Source organism: Thamnophis sirtalis, unplaced genomic scaffold (assembly GCF_051295495.1).
Source record: "Thamnophis sirtalis isolate CommonGarterSnake01/CBP01778 unplaced genomic scaffold, rThaSir2_p1.2 scaffold_8, whole genome shotgun sequence".
Lineage (NCBI taxonomy): Eukaryota > Metazoa > Chordata > Lepidosauria > Squamata > Natricidae > Thamnophis > Thamnophis sirtalis.
Genome location: NW_028261388.1, coordinates 27,200,757 through 27,209,110, shown reverse-complemented (window position 1 = coordinate 27,209,110; position 8,354 = coordinate 27,200,757). Strand labels below are relative to the sequence as shown.

Genomic DNA, 8,354 nt, shown 5'->3' with positions numbered 1-8,354 from the left:
TCCAACTTTCCTTTCTCCCTCCAACGATCACCCCTCCTACTTCCCTTTCCCCTCCTATCTTCCTTTCTCGCCTTCCTCACCCTCCTTCCCCTCTCATCCTCCTTACATTCCCCTCTTCCTCCCTCCTTACTTCTCCCTCTTCCTTTCCTCTCTCACTATGGTGCATTTCTCTATTCCTTAATCTATTCAGTTACGCTAAAAAGAAAAAAGAAGGGGAAAAAATAAAAAGAAAAAAAAAGAGAAAAATAAAAAGAAAAGATAAGGATCAACAGTATACAAGTGTATTCTTCTTATTCTATATATTGAAACTATATCTCCACCCACCCACCCACCCCCAATGAACCCCCCTCCCTAACCCCCTCCGACTTCCCAGGTCCCACACCCGGCACAGTTCAGTACCATTCACCTTCAAAATATCTTATTAACAATAATAATGAAAATAAAATAAAAAGAACACTCCGAAAAAGAAAAAGAGAAAAAAACAACGAAAAAGTAAATAAAAAAAAAATTAAAAATCTTTTGCATTATGCTCAGCCTCCCATCATTCTTAAAATTTAAACAGTGTGAATCATTCCATTTATATTTTGTCCTCATCCCTTACTTCTTTGATATTTACCCCCATCTTCCTGTAGACTCTCCAGATAGCCTTTCTTAACCTTATATTCAAATATTAGTTTATACAAAAATCAATTTATCTTCAAATACAGAGCAGTCTAATCATACTTTCACTACTCATCTTCCTACCCTTCGTTTCACATCTCCATTCCTCCCAAGCCCAAATTGCATAAGATTAGGATCTCACTCTTCACTTTAAAATCCTGAGCTTTTTATGTTATACTTCAAGCATGTAAATCCGTAAAATGTGTGCCCAAAATCCATACCAGTTCGTTCAATCCCAAGATCCCTTCATCAATATCCCGCTCCACCTTCCTTTCTGCCCCACTCCTCCCAACTCCATTCATCCCAAACCGCAATTCAAATAAATCTTAGTCCCCGCTTTCCTCGCAGAAAACACTTCATGCGCAGTTTGGATTGAGATTCAAATAAGTCTTGTAAAAGTCCCGTATAATATCTGTCTAGAATAAGCAATGCTTCTTTCCATTCCTCATCAGTACACAGCTTTACCATTTCATACCAAACAGAGATCCTAAAGTTTTAATCAGTCCAAAAGCTTAGAAAGTATTTTAAAGACATCGCTGGATCTATATTCTTTACTCTTCTGCCCTTCGGAAAGAGAAGGCTACCCTCTCCCTTATAACCACGTGTCCCGCTGCTTTGAAAATATGACTAAATCCTCAGTTTCCGCTCTTCTGCCTCTCCAGTAGGGGGAGAACAACTCCCTCCTTCTTGTAACCAGGTGACTTGCTGCTTGTCTTTCCTTCACCTTGTCCTTCCGCATTTCCAAGTGAGTCAAGAAGCCCCGCCTTCAGAGTTTTGTAATAAAAGTCCCGAGCTTCCGAAACAGAATTAATACGAAATCTTTGATTTTCAAATGTAACTGTGATTCCAACTGGAGCTTCCCATTTATACTGTATTTGTCGATTTCTAAGTTCTTGGGTTAAAAAAGTATAGCCTCTCCTTGCTTGCAGCATCTGGAGCGGGATTTCTTTAAAGACAAACAAATCATGGCCATCGATTCGGAGCCTGTTATTGTGAAACTTTTGAGTGATCGCATTTCTGGATTCTCTTGTGAAAAAGTATATAATTATGTCTCTTGGAAGCTGTCGTTGCTCTGCTACACGCGAATTCTGGCGATAGATTTTTCGAATATTCCAATCAAAATTGAGTCCCGGACCTCCCACCGCTTGGCTGAAGGCTTCTACAAACGTCTGTTTCAAGTTCTCTCCTTTCTTTTCGGGCAGTCCTCTGACTCTTATTGCAGACGCCTTTCTGTTATAATTTATCATTGTAAGTTGTGTTTGAGTATTTCTAATCTCTTGTTGTAATGCTTGGATATTAGAAGTCAAATTAAAATTAGCCTCCTCCAAAGTTTCCAGTTTAGTCTCCATTTCTTCGATATAATCTGTCAAAGTAGATGTAACTTCAAACATATCCGCCTTTATTTGGGCAATTTTAGTCTGTATTTTGTCGCATAAATCCAGCACAAATTCTTTAATTTCTTGTCTAAAGTCATTAATTATTTGAAAGAAAAGCTCCTGTGTCAAGGAATCTCCAGTAGGTGGTGTAGGAGACAAAGGCAGCGATTTACTAACAAGTTCTTTAAGCACATGCGGGGGGGATTTTTTTGCCTGCTTAGATCTGGGAGGCATTATAGATAAAAGCTGAGAATAAACAGATAAACAGTGTCTTCACCTGGTCAGTTCTCAATAAATTATTTGTAGATTTTGCTTGTTAATGAGTAGCAGTCTCCGGGGAGATAAAGCCGGTAAATTACGTCATCAATCATCAACACAGTAAAAACGCCATTTTGTTTCCCAATTGCACAAAGAAGTTTCAAAGGAAAAACGAGGCTGGTGTTTAGATAGTTATAAAAAAAAAACATCACAGGAGTAAGACCCGCTCGCGTTAGCCTTAAGTTGCTTTAAACAATTTATCATTGTCCTGAGTGGGGGGGTCGCCTGTCTGGGGCTGCAAAAAGGCAGCTGCGAGGAACTGGCTGGAGATAAGAGCTCAGTTACGCTGGATCTCTTCTCCGTTCGCAGCCCAAAAAAAAAGAAAGGGGGCTGTGAACTACGAATAAATCCTAGCACCTGAGCTTCTGCCTGCCCCTTTCTGCCAGAAAGGGGTGATATCTATTGATCTTAATTAGATATACAGACCAGAACTCTGAGAGGGGCTCCGTTGAGCTCCTTCGGCGACAGACTCCTCCCACAGGAACCCTACAATTTTAGTTTTTACATTATAGCCTAACATACATATTTATGAAAGTATGAGACTGGTCACATTATGGATTCTCAAATTATTAAATTGGATTGTTACCTTGATTTCTAAATATCAGTGGACATCATTTTTTTTCAGGCCAAAGATGAAATGATTATCTGCTCATGTTTTAAACTAAACAACAAAAGCATCTTTCAAAAGATTTCCCTGTCTAATTTATAAAACTAGGAAAATTTGGAAAAGTTATGGATAACATTACAGATTCCATCTATTCATGGAAGCACAGTTGTGTTTAAGCTTCACCTGTAAGGTTCTTTTCTGAATAGCAAAAAGTTTCTGTTAATAAAAGGAGTGCAGTAATGAAAATTGGAGTCACATTATAAAATCTCATCCTTTAAAAAACCTAATAGTAAATATCACAGATTTCAGTGTAAATAAAATCCCAGCTAAAGATTATTTGAATTCCAGAATCAATGCTTTGAAAATGAGTTGGATTACAATGAAATACAGTACAGCGTCTTTCTGAATTTCTTTATAACTGACTTTAAGGTATGAGCAAGAAGAAAAGTAAAATAGATTAAAGACCAGATTCCCAAATATTTAAAAAAAACATTTCCTGAATACTATAGTTGTATGTTTGTGATAGAATGGAGTGGGATAGACAGTACCTTTTCCAAAGTATATTTCACTTCTCCTTTACTCCTGTAGAAAAGCTTTTGGATCAGATGCAAGTCAGAGAAAAGAGGGAGTAAAGAAGAAATGTTATTGGGGAAGTAAAATTAAAAATTCAGCAAAGGAAGAGAAGATTTTGGATTTATTCCGGTTTGTTATCCCATTTTTCATCAAAAGCTGTTAACTAATAGACCAAAGCTAATTCTTCAAGAAATTATAATTAGGTTGATTTTTTTTAAAAGTTAAATGAAAGAAATAGGAACCTAAAATAATTTTGTTACAGTTTGTTCCCACTACCACCATACTTTGAAATCAAAAGAATATATAAGCTAACCTTGGTTAGTCTGATTCTGTAAAGTTCAGCAGATGTTTTATATATAGCATCTAGGAGAAAACATGAAAGCTTGTCATACAGTCATTAGCTGATTAGTTAGGAAAAAACAACAACTCCTGGGACCACTTCAAAGAACATTGATCATGATTTGGCTTTTACTTTAAATATTGCCATCCCCACTAACTATGCATTTTAATTAATTCTGGTGGCAAAAATCATTTGATATCATTTGCTTCCAATATTTTCCCTAAATATGCTTCCTAAAATATTCATTCATTTATTTACTCACTTCTGAATGCCTCTGCATGTTCATTCATATCTATTTACTGAATGCTGATGAACTGTTTAGATAATACTTCATCCAGTGGAAGAGTACTGGGCCTAAGAACCTTGAGGTATTCCACTGTATGCTTCTCTCCACATAGGTGTGGTTCCATTTAAGGAACTGTTGGCTTCTGGTTATAACTTTGCTTGCCTCTAGATGTTCATAATTTCATTACTTGCTCATCTTTTCCAGGATCTTCCCAGGAATTGATGTCAGGCTGATTATTCCTGGACCTATTTTTCCTCCTTTTTTGAAAATGGGAACTACATCAGCTCTTTTCCAGTCCTCTGGTAGTTTTCTGGTGCTCCAGGATCTTTGAAAGATATAGTTCAGTGGTTCTGAGATCACGTCTTCCAGCCCCTTCAGAATTTATATATTCCTATAAGAGTTTTTAAAGAATACTGATTCTGTCCTTGTGAATAGGAATGTGAAATTGTGTGCTTACTTCAGAGCACATATACTAAAATTGGAATGATACAGAGAAGATTAGCATGGCCCTTGCTCAAGAATAACAGGCAAATTTATGAAGCATTCCATATTTTTTAATATAAAATATATGAAATTGGATTAATAATCTAAACAACAATAGTTTTGTAAAATATCCCATCCTTATATGCACATGGATTCATCAGCATGCCTATTTCGAAGTCTTACTGAATTAATTGGATGACATATGGTGACTTTAGATTGCAAATATTCTTCTTAATTCACATGATCTTCTAATAAATGGACCTTTACTTCCATAGAAGTGTATGGTATGTACATACTTGCTCAGCAAGTATCAGGGAATGAGAACTGCATTAATTTGTGATAGCCAAAAATCAGGAGTCTGACAGTACTTGTTCAGATTAACAAATTTTATTAGCTTTTGTCTCCTGATGTTATGTCTCCTGTTGTTTTTCCTACGAGATAAGTCTCCAAACTTAAATGCAAAACATTTGCTGTTTTAGAAGCAAATTTGTCTGAAAGATAAATAACGTTGGGATAATCAACTGAAATGTTTTTAATAAGGAAAAATTACTGGGAAATCAGCAGTTCTATTTGATAGGACAGCATGCTGTCAGTGAAAATTGGATAAAAGAGTACATTATAATTAAAACACAAGGAGTTAAGCATTACAGATTCATCATATGAGTTAGGTCTTTGCATAATATGTCCAAAATATGATAATTTGAGTCTAGTCATTCATCCCCCAAGCGAGCGCTCTGAATGGATTCACTGTAGGATGCATTTGTTTGTTTTCTTGGCTATCCCTGATATTCTCAGGAGTCTTTTCCAAAGAACACCAAAGTTCAAAAGCATGAATATTCTTTCTATCCTGTTTCTTCACAGTTCAACTTTTGCTTCTGTAGAGTATCAAGGGAAAAGGATTGCCTACACAATTCTGATCTTTATATGTATAGACACATCACAGCTCCTGAATATCTTCATCACTACTCTACCAAGTACTAGTTTTTCGTATATTTTTTGACTGCTGCTTTATTTTTAACCTTTGATAGTCTTAAAAGGCAGAAGCTATCCACCACTTCTATGTTGTTATTGTATATTCTAAGGCTGGCTACTGTTACATGTTGTCATTACTGCATGTTATATTTAATCTTAATAGGGTTTCAAAGATAATAGATTATAGTAAATAATAGATTAAAAAAATGAGGGAGATCAAATGATAGTGTACTAGTTCTTAGAGGATGAGAAGAGACAATGCTGTATTCTGAGAGGAAAAAGTCAAAATTGTTTTGAAGGGAACATATCAAGGTAGGAACCCAGGAGTAGTCTGACTCATTTTTTTTAACTTGGACAAAAGTAACAAATGCTATTTCTTTCCAAACTAACATGCTTTATCATCAGGATCTAGCAAAAACAAAACCAAAGATCCGATTCCTTCCCTGGTAACTATTTGTTACCTTTTCATGATGCTTAAAATCAACTATCTGCAGCAGTCATCTCATTTTGCCTTTGATAGGGCCAACCAGCAAGTATCCATATTTCCTCCACAATGTCTTATATTGAGACTAGATTCTGGCATTGTCAGGTGAAATAAGGCTTATTTATAAGACAAAGAACTGCATTTTTACTTTACTTACTATTATTTCTTGGATAATAGAGTGAAGAACAGACTATAGGTTAGTCAAAGACCAATATTAAGTTCTTCTTGACCTTTCTCAGTCTAATCTTTGGAAAAAAGACTTGACTTACATGCTATCAAATCTCCAGCAGCTCTTGACAAATATGAACTTTCCAATGAATGATTGGCAAGATATAAATAAGATGTAAAGGTAAACACTTATATTTTAGTACATTACTTTAGTAACTATAGATGTACATGTCTATATAGACAAAAGATATTCATAAAGCTATAATAACACTATTCAACTTTTTAAAAATATTTTTAACATATTACATAAAAAGTAAGGGCATTTAAAAAAATCTAATCTCATGAATTTGAATATATCTCTTAGTTCTCAAATTCCTGCTCCAGAGTCTATAGAAGTCTCTGCTGATTTCCAGTGAGTCTAACAAAAATGTTCCTTGGGTCTTAACAATGGAAGAAAGATGGGAATAATGATGGTGTAATAAGGTAAATATATATTGTTCTTGTACCCCTGCAAATTTAATGGCAATCTTCAAAATAAAAAGACAGGTTCAATTATGTTATCAAACATTTCATTCAATATTATTTCTCTGAAATGTGCTGTTTAGAATAAATAAGCATTCAGAAGAAAACTACATTTCTGAACTACTCCATGGAGATACCAAGGTTTTTATATCCTATTGTTGTGAGGATGTTTTTGTACCAGGTATTAATTCTGATGTTGGAAAGAGCAATAGGTGGTCCATATTGTAGCTTATCCACTTGGATTTAAAAAAAAATCCTTCCTACCTTATTTTTTTTCCAGTCAGGTATTTATTTCTTCTTTCTATATGCATGCATGCATCTTTATAAAAATAGCATAACAAAGAAATAAATTGTATTTATAAATCCATTATGCTCAGAAAAAAGGAAGGTCATATGAAGCTCAAGATAGTAGCAGTCAGGGTCAAAGAAGAACATTGTGTGATAGCATCACATTAATTCACATTAATATTTATCTCTCAATCTTTCAGAAACTCATTATTAAATGTATTTTCCAGAATTCATTATATGTCCCACGGCCTCTCCTTTGACCCCATGCCATTTCATCTTAAAGGTGGCAAAGGTTAACAAGAAATTAAAGAAAAAGTAGTATTTGTGTGAACATTTTAGATGGTCAGTTTTGAAGCTCCATTCAAAACTTTGAAGTTACAATTTGAGATCCAAGTCTGGATAAATGGTTTCCCCATAATACTTAACTGCATTAATTGAAATTTTGGACTTCTAATTCCATGGTGTCCCAGAATTAAGAGGGCAATATTGCAATAGAGATTGGTGATCAAATAGTGAATTATGAAGAACTTGTACCACTGCTTCTCATGAGTAGACTGCAGGAACTGAGGTTTTTATATTGAGCCATTGAAAAATGACTCAATGCAGCCCATAGTGACATAATGTTTACCAACCATTGTTTCTTATCAGTTTTAGAAATTGCTTCTTGGATTTATTCAGTTTTATTCAGTTTGTATGCCGCCCTACTCCCGAGAGACTCAGGGCGGCTTAACTTCTTAACTTCATTTACCCACACCTTTGAAGGAACCAAATTAATCTCCAAAACTGAACACTTCAACGAGAATAATTATGGAAGCTATAGAAATAGAGAAACACCCCCACAACATGAATAAACATGATGGTACCTCCCGCCTACCAGACATCTTGAAACCCGCCCTAGTCAACAAATGAGCCCCACCCACCACACAGGCCATTACAACACAAAACAACAACGAACACATAGCCAGCACCAATCAGCACCAATCTACCAATCATGATACAACCACACAGCCAATCAATCCACTTACTTAGACAAAGCCAGCACTCCACACACCCCCACCAAGATTTATAGAAAGATGGCAGTTCCGACCATGCTTTACTCACACAAACACGAAGCCAAAAACACCAGCCTGAAGATGGCGAGTGAGACTTCGCCGAAACGTTGCCAAGACAATCTCAATATTACACGGGAAAAGACCCGAATATAACAAGACCAGCATATAGATATATAAGTGTGTGTGTGTCTGTGTGTGTGTTTGTGTGTGTGTGTGTGTGTTTTC

General features: G+C 35.7%; 1 non-coding gene across 1 annotated transcript; it reads left to right on the top strand.

Annotated features, from left to right (window-relative positions):
• The first annotated feature begins 4,609 nt into the window (after positions 1-4,609).
• LOC148044342 (U6 spliceosomal RNA) lies at positions 4,610-4,715 on the top strand. Its single transcript, XR_015697595.1, has one exon. It is a non-coding gene; the product is annotated as a U6 spliceosomal RNA (small nuclear RNA).
• Positions 4,716-8,354: the final 3,639 nt, after the last annotated feature.